General features: G+C 42.2%; 1 protein-coding gene across 6 annotated transcripts in view; it reads right to left on the bottom strand.

Annotated features, from left to right (window-relative positions):
• Window positions 1-6,973, bottom strand: part of nrxn2b (neurexin 2b) — a 686,688-nt gene extending 679,715 nt beyond the window's left edge. For all 6 annotated transcript variants that reach the window (XM_055058558.1, XM_055058564.1, XM_055058563.1 and 3 more), the window contains exon 1: window positions 6,747-6,973. The gene's annotated coding sequence lies outside the window, so the exon portion shown is untranslated. The remainder of the gene's footprint in view (window positions 1-6,746) is intronic.
• Between the last annotated feature and the right edge of the window lie 5,195 nt (window positions 6,974-12,168).

Genomic DNA, 12,168 nt, shown 5'->3' with positions numbered 1-12,168 from the left:
GATTTGTTGCTTCCATAATGATCTCAGCAGATGCAGCAGTTCCACCAGGTGTTTGCTAATTGCTGCTGGCTAGTCTGGAGGAGCTGAGTCAGAGGGGCTGCTCTGTGAGGCGAAAGCTCGGAGCTAACATTTTGCACAGGTGATCGGTTGCTACGGGAGATTCAAGGATTTCTGAAACATGCATGCAGGTATGACTTTGATGAGCGAACAACATTATGACATGACATAAAGGCTAAAGAAAATAGATTTTGCATAATACTGACCCTTTAAAATAAATATCTGTGAAAAGCTTGGAAGACCATTTCACAATTCTGCACAACTTTGTGTTGTGGTTATAAAATGACAAAATGTGGGAAAGCTCAAGAGGCCTGAATTATTCTTTCTCAATGCAGGGTTACGGGCCTCAAACCAAAGCTGAACGAAGTTCACAACGTTTGGCCGCCGTTTCTCACAGCTGTACCCCAAAGGAGCCATTCTTCAGGTAAGCGCGATACATCACCATCATCATCAACAGTCGCTGATGTTCCCTTTCCTAATGAGAGGGAAAGGTGTGATATTTTTAAGCTCCAGCCACAGGAGCTGCCTCTGTGCGCGAGTCATTCAGGTTAAGCAGCTCCCCAGCAGGTGCTAAACACGTCCGCCACACCAGGAACATTAACTGGCACCGAAAGACTCCCGGGGTCAAAGGTTTTCTCCATGTGTAGACTGGCTGCAAACTGAGGGAGATGACACCTGAGAGGAAGCCAAGGAAGGCGGGAGACGAGAGGCCTTTCTGTCCGATTTACACAGCAGCTGGATCTGCTTCTCTGCTTTCTGTACAACATTACAAACGCTTGGATCACTTGAACCTGTTCAAAGAGGAGCCATATGGTAATGCAAATATTTCACATCAAGCTCTCACTGGAGGCTACAACACACGTCTTTATTAATTCAGCAGCAGAGCTTGCTTTTTTTTTCTCTCTCTCTTTATAGGGTTACTCAGATATGATAAAAAAGGGGCTGGGATTACATTACTTCCAACCGTTTGAGGGAAGAAAGAGAATCCCTCATATAAGATTCAAATGCATTTGCGAGCTCTGATAAATGAATTCATGACTCGAGCTTCGTGGAATATAGTGGAGTGCCTGGTGCTGAGCCAGGATTTTTGAAAGTCTCACAACTTCTTCTCAACAACCCATAGGCAGGTAAAACAAAAAGAAAAAATTCAAATGAAACACAAGTGGGTTTTGAATTTAACCGACATCATGGTGTGAAAACTTTTGCCTTTTCCTCTGGCTCTGCCTGCAAGAGAGACGCTCTCACTTTGACGCACTCAGTGACAAATTCCCTGCCAGAATAACTGATGTTTGTCTCAATCCAGTCACCATATTGTTTTTTTTTTTTTTTTAGCAGGAAGGTTAAACAGCTTCATAGGATTGCAGCCACGGTGTTTTGTTTCCCATCTCAGTCACAAATGATTCCATCAAGTCATTGACCAGAAGTGGCACTCCTCTGTTTTGCATGACAGTCCGCTCTAAAGGCGCCGTCTTCAGAAGACTTCAGGTTGCAGGACGTCAAGACAACCAGCTGGACGGACAGCATTTTCCTGACTCGTTAACATCCCTTGGATTTTTCACATGTTTTCTCATGTCACGACCGGAAACTTCAACAAGTCTTGTTGTAATTTGATGCGACTGACCAAAACAAAAGTTAGTGCATTATTGCAAATAAGACAGGAATTAAAACGATATTCAAAACGTTTTATAAAGCTCTGAGAAGCGTGCATTTATCTCAGCAATCTTTGCTCTAATAAACCCTGAATGAAAACCCAACCAGCTGCATTCAGAGCTCGCCTAATTATTCATTTTACCTCCGCGGGTTTAATTTCATCTCTTTGGCTCTCTGAAGGACCGCTGAGAGCGTTGGCGAACAAACAGCGTTGTGGAAACCGACAAACCCGGCAGACGGGTCAGGGAGAAATCCGTCAAGAAGTTTAAAGCAGGATCAGTTTGGCAAACTTTTCACCGGCGTCTACTAAGAGCGGCTCAACTGGACTCTGCTTGGTTGTTGGGTTTCCCGCTGGTAAAGGTTACATGGTACCAGCCTCTTTTCAGGACAGAGGCTGGTACCATGCCTGGAAGACGTTGTGTCTGAAGACTGCTGGCTACTCAGTATGAGGCAGATTAACTGGTTCCATCAGAACTGTGACTCCTTTACAACATTCAGACCCACTACCTTTAAAAACTATCAAAAACGACTGAGCTCATTTGGAGCTGGAAATGGACAACATCACAATGGTCCAAAGATGAGGTCCAGACGCTTTTGTACTTATTGCGTCAAACTGTTTTTGTGTCACATACGGATCACGAGGTGTTACTTTTAGACCTCTGGGGTCGTCAGGACAACACCGCCTGCATAGAGCTGGAGCTCAATTTTAATGAAAAAAATTATTGAAAACAAATTTGATGAAAAAAGGCCTGGAATGTCTGGAGTTCCACAGCCGGTAGACTGGATTGTACCTTCTACTGGATCACCAGTACTACTGGATTTCCACTGGATTTTCACTGGATTATCACTGGATTATCAGTGGCGCCTGTAATTGTGGAGCTTGCTGGGGCAAAAAAAATCATGCAGTGTGGTCTCAGCTCAGCACTAAAGTATGCACACACCAGGGATGATTAGCTCAGGGAGACTATACATGGTCTTCTCTTCTGTTCCACCAATACACTGAGGACACTGAACAAACTGCTGGACATCATGGACGATAGCAGCCACCCTCTACACGCCGTCATCAGCAGCCAGAGGAGCCTGTTCAGTGACAGACTGCTGCTTCCCAAGTGCCGGACCAATAGATTCAAGAACTCCTTTGTCCCCCACGCCTTCAGACTGTACAACTCCTCACTGGGGGGTCGCAGGTGACACAGGACAGAGGGAAGAAGGAGTAGTTTTTCTACAAATGTGAACTCCATATTTATCAGGCCAAACCATACAGTGCAATACCATATCACTGGTCAATCTATCCACCAAATTGCTATAATTTCCTTTTGTGTTGTATTTATATTCTTTGTTTTGTATTTAATTTGTATTTTTTTGTATTCTTTTGTGTATGCTTACTGTGTGCCACATTTTTGCCTGTGAGCTGCTGGTAACTATAATTTCCTGAGGGAGTCTTCCCAAGGGATCAATAAAGTCAAGTCTAAGTCTAAGGACAAAAAGAAGTTTGGGGTGGTCTTGTGAGCTCTGCTGGTGTTGCGGTGAGGCTCTGTTGGTGGCACTAAATTGCTTTAGGTGAGGCATTGGTGATCATTTCCATTTGGTTTCATAAGGACTGTCACCAGGTGCCTCCCTCCCTCCTAAACTCTGGTAGGTCAATACCTGACCAGAGGTGTTGGCTGTTCCAGGGATTGTCCTTTCTTGGGACGTATAAGCTTCCAATCATGAAACATGCCAAAACACGCCTAACCTGTACTGGCCAGGGTCAGTGGGCCTTGGCTGGTACCTTTGCCTTCCTGCGGTCAGTATGTCTGTGTCAGCCGTAAGGACTATCCTGTGGGGTGTCTGGTGTATGACTGGGACTGGAGTGGATTTCTGAGATCTGCTGCTTCTAAGTGCTGAGTGTTGCGAGTTTTCCACTTTCCAGACCATTCTAACATCCCTGCACCTCCAGGTGGCAAATTCCCACACACACAGCAATACGACTATACAAGCATGTACAAATATAAGTTATTCTTTTATTGACGTGGCCTGTCTACTTCGATCCACGATGCAGTTATGATTTAATAAAGAACCCGCACAATTACAATACAAGCTTGAGAGGTCAATTCTGCAAGCTTGATCTTGGCTGCTTTCACAAATATCCTCTGGTATATGAAGGCAGCCAAGTTCTCCGTAAAGTATGCCTGACACGGTGAGACAGGACACAAATAAAGCCGGGGTCGGCTGGAGAAGAATATTCCAAGCTTTGAATGCAGAGAACTCTTCAGCCAATCATCTGAGGGGAAAACAGTGACACAACTGAGAGCCTATCAAGCTAGGGCAAGGAAAATCTGGTTACAGGATTTCCACTAATCAAAAGACAGGAATGAAGAAGAAATCATGTGTAGTTTGCCAAAAGTTATGTAGGAGACACAAATACATATATGCCAACTACAGTAGAATGATCAAAGTGTATTCAGGAGATAAAATGAGAAAAAATATTTATTCTTTAGATGTGAAAAGAAATTTAAAATAAAAACAAGTTACAAAAGTCTTTGTGGTTTAAAAACAGCAAAATGTTTTGACTCAGGGCAGGCTAAATATAAATGTTTGACACATATAAGTGGAAAAATGTTGAAAACTATTCATCTGCCAAAGAAGGTTCCAAAAAAAACAAACCAAGATTTGTGGTTGTGAAACATGACGGCCAGGCCCGTTAGAGTGTGCTACACACAACATGAACCAGTTGAAAAGGTGATTTTTTTTTTTCCTCCCCCGGCCGCATTCAAAATGCCAACTTTAATGTTGTTTCAATACCAAACGATGACATTTTAGGCAAAAATGAAACAAAACAAAACAAAAAAACAAATTCATATTCAGGCGGGTCGTTGAAAAGCCAATGTCAGAAAGTTGAGGCAAAACAAAGAGCAGCACAGGACCTCAAATCCACTCTTTGCTCTCGCTGCATAACAATTTATTCAAATTGCAGGGAAATTTGCAATTATTATAATTCATCTCAACCCACAAAGGCGATGTTAAACACCTTTTGTGAAGTGCACTGAAAGCTCCCCTGAGAGCAAAACTGGAACTGTAGGACGTAGCATGCAGGCCCATTTCCTGCTGAAGCCGTCTGCATCAGAACCTGAGCAGGAGTTCCCCAAAAGATCAACATGGGAGTCAAATTCAGGAACATTTAAGAATCAGAGAGAACTTCAAGTGATGCTACTTCCAGGGAGACATGCAGTTTCCCTTGAGGCTTTTTTTCTCACTTAAGTCTGGAATGGGATTTCATGCATGACGGGAAAGAAAGTTGGCATCAACTCCATTACTAGCTGCATTTTCATTGACTGTGTAATTATGCAGTTTGACATTTTGTAAATAAATAATCTTAACGGAAACTCTTGAGTTTCGATAAAAAGGTGGTTGCTTTGGCCGCATTAAAATTGGTTTATTTTGTAAAACTGCACTCAACAACCGGATGTTGCCACCGGCACAAACCACAAAGCATAAGAGGACAGGAAGTAGCTGGGAGCAAATCTATTCACCTGTCATTTTAATATTTCTTATTTGATATGTTAAATGAGAAACATAATGAACACAATTGTGAAATTGTGTTTTTTATTGACAAAGTTTTACGCACATTTGTAATGGAAACCCAGCTGCTGTTTCCTTCAATTCCGACCTGTGAGGAATTTCAGGATGTAGCCAGACACAGAACCTCCTCCACTGTTATCAGATCTGCACTCAGCACAATTTGGGCAAGGTCACAAATTCAGCACACACACAACAAAAAGTGTGGCTTCTGTGTAAGTTGCCACGCTGATCATATGTTACCTGAAAACGGTGCAAACACAGTCGGCTTTTCCTCATGTGGCGTCCATCCATCCATCCATCCATCCATCCATCCATCCATCCATCCATCCATCCATCTCTTCTCACCTCAGTCGCTTCTCTTTGACATAACTAATCCAAACCTAACTCATTTCCTAAGAAGATTTTCTTCGATCATTGTCGGTAATCACCGCGCTTGCCCTGGGAATTGTGCGTGAAGACACCGTTACGCATCACAGTGGGCGTTTTTGGCGACACCGTGGCGCAGCCGTCGCTTGCCTCGGCGCGGCAAAAGTCCCGCGTATGGAGCACGTCCAACTCGTCGACGCTGGTTGAATGTACCGGGTTACAAACACACCCGGTGCAGAGACGAGTCCGGTCACTGCATGCCGTCCTTTTTCTCCGGAAAAGGAAGCGACCGCAGCTGGTAAAGAGACCACCTCACCCCGCGGTGGCCTAATTTGGCAGACCGCACAATTCAGGGGGGCTGTGTTTGAAACATGACTAAACGATTATTACAAGGAGGGTTCAATTTATGACTCGTGAAGCGAAATTTTGCAGATGCAAAATAAAAAAAAGAGTTTTGCGTAAACACTCCAGATTAAAGTAGTACTACATCATATGCGTCTTTTTTTTCCCTTTTTTTTTTAAGGAGAGCTAAAAGGATCAGCAGAATCATTGGCATCCATCCCTGCAGCACTTACACCCACAGAGCTCTGAAATGAAAGCGATTCCTCCGACTGGGTGTCGGGGACCTGTGTGAATAATCCCGCACAAGTCGTCTGGACGTTGCGTAAACACATCCACAGCTGCTCTCCGTCACCAGTCGCGGCTCTTATTCTTTTTTTTTTTTTTTTTTCTGGGTTTTTTTCCCCCTAAATGTTCCCCCACACTCTCTTATCACGCGTGGTTTCCAAACACTCATGTCCAGCAGTTCCCTTCACACATGCACGCGTTGACGCGCTCACGCACACAAACACTGAACTCAGCGTGTCTACTTAGAAAGCAGCCAAAAACAAACAGCACAGCGCAGATCTCCAAAAAAGAACAAAAAACAGAAACAAAAAATATTGAGCCATTACGCGTCATCTGTGTTCTGCTTCTTCATTCTAGAAAACAGCGCGCATTTCTTCAAAATAAAGATTAAAAAGCATCATGTCATCATGTGTTTTCTAATCCCCGCAGCCAGAGAACATGAAACAGTCACCTCAGTGAAAAGAAGGAGGAAAAAAAGTCCTTACTTGTATCTTCGGATAATTCCGTTATTCTCCAGAGAAGCCAAGATTTATTAATATCCTTCGGAATAGTTAACGCGATTTCTTTTCTTTTCCTTTCTCTTTTTTTATCCAGAGTGGAGAGCGGAGCGGATTTTCTTTCCCCCGCTTTTCTCCTTCAAGACAGATGTGAACGGTCCTGCCCGAGTCGCTCCACCTGCATCCTCTGCTGTCAAGCCAGACACCAGGCAGGAAACGCGGCTTCAGAGTCCCCCACCCTCCCTCTCGCCCCCCGTCCTTTCAAAGTAAAACTCCGGCTATTCAAAACTGGCTGTCCAGACTTTTATTGTCCTGACGCTGGTGGCGGTGCAGGTGTCTTGACGACGCCTCCCACCTCATTCTGCCAGAGATGGAGTCACAGCGGCGTCAGCAGCAGGAGCAGCAGGAGCAGCAGGACCAGAGGCGGCCGCACCGCAGAGGCCGCCCGGCGAGACGCGCCCCGTTCCGGCTGCAGAAGGTGGCACTGCCCGGTGCGAGGGGAGAGGGGAGGGCGGGGAAATAATGCAGGCTTTACAGCCCACCTCTGTTAAAACGGTGGTGACTTTCCAAGAAACATGGACGATTAAACGAAGACCACAAACCATATATATAATCTGTTTCTTTTGGCTCACTCTGGGTTTATTTCTTCTTCAATTATTGATCTAATGGAATGCTGGTAAAAAAAAAAAAAAAAAAAAAAAAAAAATTGTTGTTTTTAAATTGTTCTAAAATAAGTTAGCCTTTCAACGAGGCTATTCAAGTAGAAAATATCACCTCCATGCTCAACATGTGGCAGCAGCACAGACTAACACTATAATGTCAGGGTTCACTGGCCATGTGTCTGAAGAAGCTCCATGAATGTATAGCTTCTGGAAAACTGAACCTGGTTGGACGACACAGAAAACAGATTTAAAATAATAAATATGTTTGATATTGAGCTCATGTGCCTATTTATTAAATAATTTGGTAACAAAAAGCATTCCTGAATTGACAATGTTAATTGTGTTGGTATATAGTTTTCCATTAAAATGTGAATAATTTAAAGGGATCAATTACAGATCCCCCTATGATCCTTTAATCTTGCATGTTAAATTCATTATATTTGGTGCGGCGAGTTATTGAACTTCCTTCTCTACCCTCGGGTTTAATAAGCAGGTGCCATTAAACGGCATCATTATTTTTCTCGTCACAGACTGCGCTCCTTTGACATGATAGTGGCTGGAAACAGCAACAAGTACAGTAAAGAGAAATATAGCTTCTACTGCGTACTGTATTTGGGTTCAGTGGCTCCCAAAGGTTTTTCCAATAGTTTCTGCGACTGTAAGATATGAATTCACAATTTACCTGAAACCTTTTTATTTCAAGAGTTTTCTCTGTATCATATATAACGCTACATGAGGCACTTTTATAAACATTTATATATATATATAAACATTTTTTTTGTTTTTAAAACCCTATGGTGTTCTGTGAGTATGGCTAACAGGACAAACTGAACTGAAGATGTGATGTAGAACATGATGATCATTCTGGGCTGTTCTCTCACTGAGGCAGTGGGCCGCAGTGACGCCACGGACGGCGGCTAATGAGGAACTCTGTCAGACATGATGAGCAGAGGAAATAGAGTCAAAGTGAAAGCAGACAGAAATGGACTTTCAAATGGTCTGCCTGACTTAAATGACCCCCCTCTCTGCTGACATCAAATGGCCCCCACTCCTTTTACTTATTTCTTCTTTGGTTGTTTTTCCTTCTTGCCAGCAGCGTTGGCAGCAGGATACTCTTTAGGATAACGCACGGCGGTACAGCTGATGAAGAGCGACTCTGTCGGTCAAAGCCGATCCCTCGTTGTCTGGAAAATATGCCACACGGCGCTTTCTGAGCACAGCGTGGTCGGGGAGTCCCACCGACTTTCATTAGGGCTATCGATCCGAGGCTGATTTACACTCAGTACGTTCGGTCGATGATATTAGCCGAGGAGAGGAATTAAAAATAGGAAGTTCTCTGCTGACCTGTAAAAACACGGATATTCAAATCCAGCTGGCAAACAAAGGGGAGCTCTGAGGCTGCTGGGTTTCGGTTGAGCCCAGTTGGAGCAAACGGCGACCAACGTGACCGCACGTTTGAATGCATCTGGTGTTTCACAGCCGGGCCTTCTGCATCCTGAAAATGATTAAATCATCCAGCACAAACTGCAGTGCTTGGAAGTGGAAGCATGGGGGCAAGTCGTAGGGCTGGAATTAATCTATTTGCGACAAATTATGATTTTCTTTGTCGTCAGGCAGATCTCAAGCTAAAGAAAATCACATTGGTCATAAGAGACCTGGAAGTAGAAACTTAACTTGCATCAGACTCGTCTCTCTCTTCCATGAACATTCAAAATGTTTTTGAACTCACATTGATTTAGGATTTATTTATTAGAACTTACAGTTATTTGAGTTTAAGATTATTTTTAGGTGGTTGAGTTATACAATTGAGATAAATTGATTATTAAAAATAATCATCCACTAAGTTATTAATCGATTAATTATTTATATTTTCTAGAGAGTATGAGATCACTAAAAACAAATTAAAAATAACAGTAAGGCAGTACAGAATAATGAATCGTGATGAATCAATTATTGAAATAATCGTCAACTAATTGAGTAATGGATTACTTATTAAGTAGAGTTACAGACTTTTCACAAAAGTGTGAACATTTTTAATATATTTTGAATAGTTTTATCTTCACCTGGTTTAAATTCTGTAGAGAAAAATCTCATATTAAGCACCTTTTGTTTTTAATTGGTTAATCCAAAAAAATAATAATAAGTTTAGCTCTCCACTGTATTAAGTCAAGCATTAAGGGCTGAACTCCTCATGTTACTGACATTATTGTTTTATCTGGAGATGCCTGCTTTGCATTTTAGGCAATACAAAAATGTTTCTGTTACTGTCTAATAAGGGTCAGAATTATTTGTGTATTTGCAATCTATTCATTTCTTATCTTGCATTACAAAAGCTTATGTGCGTAAATGAAAAATCTGCCAGTTTCATTGATTAATTGTCAGAATAATGAATAGAATATTCAACCACATTTGGACAACAGAAACATCTCAACCACCTTGATTTAGACATTTACTAAATGAAGTTTTGTTGACAGGTTAACTTCATCAGCCTTGTTGTTTCATCATTGTCGTGTTAGAAAGTTCAACTCGTTCCTGCGTCCAGCATCCGACCTGGGAGTTAACATTCCTCCAGTGTTGCTCATAACTCACTGAATTCATCTTACGTTTTGAACTAACTTGGTGGCGCATCCCAATCTCACACAACCCCGACACATCAGCAGTCCAGCTCTGGGTTTTATTGCAGGGAACTTTTACTTCTCTCCAAATGTGGTGTTTGTGGTTGTGACCATAAAGTTCGGTTTTGGTCCTTTCACTCCCAGGAACTTTGTTCTGGAGGTTTTTTGGTTTGTCTCTTTTTGGTTTGTCTGGCAGAGTAAGGCTGTTCTTCTGACAACTTTATCTTCAAGTGCCACCTCTACTCTGCCTCTGCTCCACCCTCCCCCTCCAAAGACTCCTGTAGTCCAGCTGTTGTATTTTTCTTTTTTGTGACAGTCATAAAAGAACTTTTTCTTGGTCTGCCAGATCATTGCTTGGTTTCAACGTAGTTATCTCTTCCTGACTGAGTCGTTCCATTGGCAAATCATGATTATCTGTTGTAACAGGACATATTTTCACAAGTGTGAAATAATCTGCTAGTGGAACTAGTATTTTTTATCAGTATTGAGAATTTATTGGTTTAAAACAAACTCTTACATCTTGATGAAAAGTTACTCTAAAGTTAGTTTTCTTATTTCAGTGAGAAACCAGACCAAAAACACTTGGTAAGACGACGTGAGAGTGATTCTCCTGCGTGTCTCGTTGTCACGTTGTGTTTCTCAGACTGATCAGAGGCCCCGTTTCTGAGAAAATTGCTCATCTCCATGGCGATTATCAAACAGATCCATCAATCAAATCTGAGTCAGTCTTGATTGTTGTTTTCCGGTGAAGTCAGCCTCCAAGAAAACAAACTAAGTGTTTCATAAAAAGACACGCGTAGACTGAGTGTATCACGCACCAAACGCCACCAAACACCCGCCGGCTTGTTATCATGATCTGATTCTAATACAATAGAGATTTCATGCCTTTTAAATATCAGCATAAGTCATTCCCGTTCGATGTCTTGCAGCACTCCGATTTAATATTCTCCACATATAGCGCTGGCTAATTTGATAAGCTTTTACTCGCGAGTAATCCATTTCATTGTTGGAGGACCCTGTGAGCTTGTTGCTTTTCCTCTTTCTCTCCATTGCGCTAATTAAAACTAATTGAATTGAATTGATGGTAGAGAGCCCCTGAATCACTGTGCTACCATCTCAGTCCTGCTCATCCCTGAAATGAGACAAATCAAGTGTGCCGTGTAATCAGACAGCAAAAATAAAAGTCAACACACACACGCTCACACACACGCAGAGACGGGGAGGTTGGTTTCGTTGTTTGCTGTGAGCACATGATCACAGTTTTAGGAACATGAACTTGGCAGACAGGCCAAGTTTGAAGAATGAAACTGATGCAATTTGGTTACTTTGGAGTATTTGTAGGTTTGGATCACCCACCGTTTGAGTCGTTCACATTTTCATTTGCTTCTGCTTCACTAAGGTAGGAGCCTGAATGCAACAGGTCCAGGAGGAAAAGCCAGGAAACATCCACCATTTGTTCTCATCAGTAATCAAGTAACTCTGTTACCTTCTACTGTCATAAAAATACTGTGTCAAATATGATTGAAAAGAAATTTGACTTTGTGTTTAAACGCCTTGAATTTGAGTCTCTGTCTCTTTAAAAACTCCTGCTCGTTCTGAAGCTCCGCCTTCAAGAACTCGTCACAAGTCTGCCTTGGAGGCGGAGCTAAGTCCACCCAGGTGTTTTACGTAGCTGAATGGTTGCCACAGGAGATTTAAATATTTCTCAAATATGCATAAAAAAAATCAAGGCCAACACTCCAGCTATGTGTTTGATGAGGAAATAAAATTACAGCACAATGTTTTTTGTTTTTTTAAAATCAGAGTGAAGAGAAGCTCCGACGTTGAAAAATGTTGATCACAGTCGTTCTACAGTGCAAGGTGCTTGGCAGCCGCTGCTCTGTTTTCGGCTGGTAATCAGAGTCGGCACTGGTTTCTTTCCTTATATCACAACCTGTCATCAGTCGTGTTCAACAAGCCTCCATTTGCATTCTCCCACAAGCCTCAGCGATTCCCTGAAACTAATTTAGATAAGGAAATTATAAGCAGATTGTAGCAAACAAAAACAAACTTGAATTATATTACGATGCATCTGTGGAGGGAATTAAAAAGCATTTTTCTTTCTAATTGAAATAAAAACAACAACAACAACTA

Source organism: Poeciliopsis prolifica, unplaced genomic scaffold (assembly GCF_027474105.1).
Source record: "Poeciliopsis prolifica strain line A6 unplaced genomic scaffold, Auburn_PproV2 SCAFFOLD051, whole genome shotgun sequence".
Classification (NCBI taxonomy): domain Eukaryota; kingdom Metazoa; phylum Chordata; class Actinopteri; order Cyprinodontiformes; family Poeciliidae; genus Poeciliopsis; species Poeciliopsis prolifica.
This window is presented reverse-complemented; position numbering and strand designations above follow the sequence as displayed.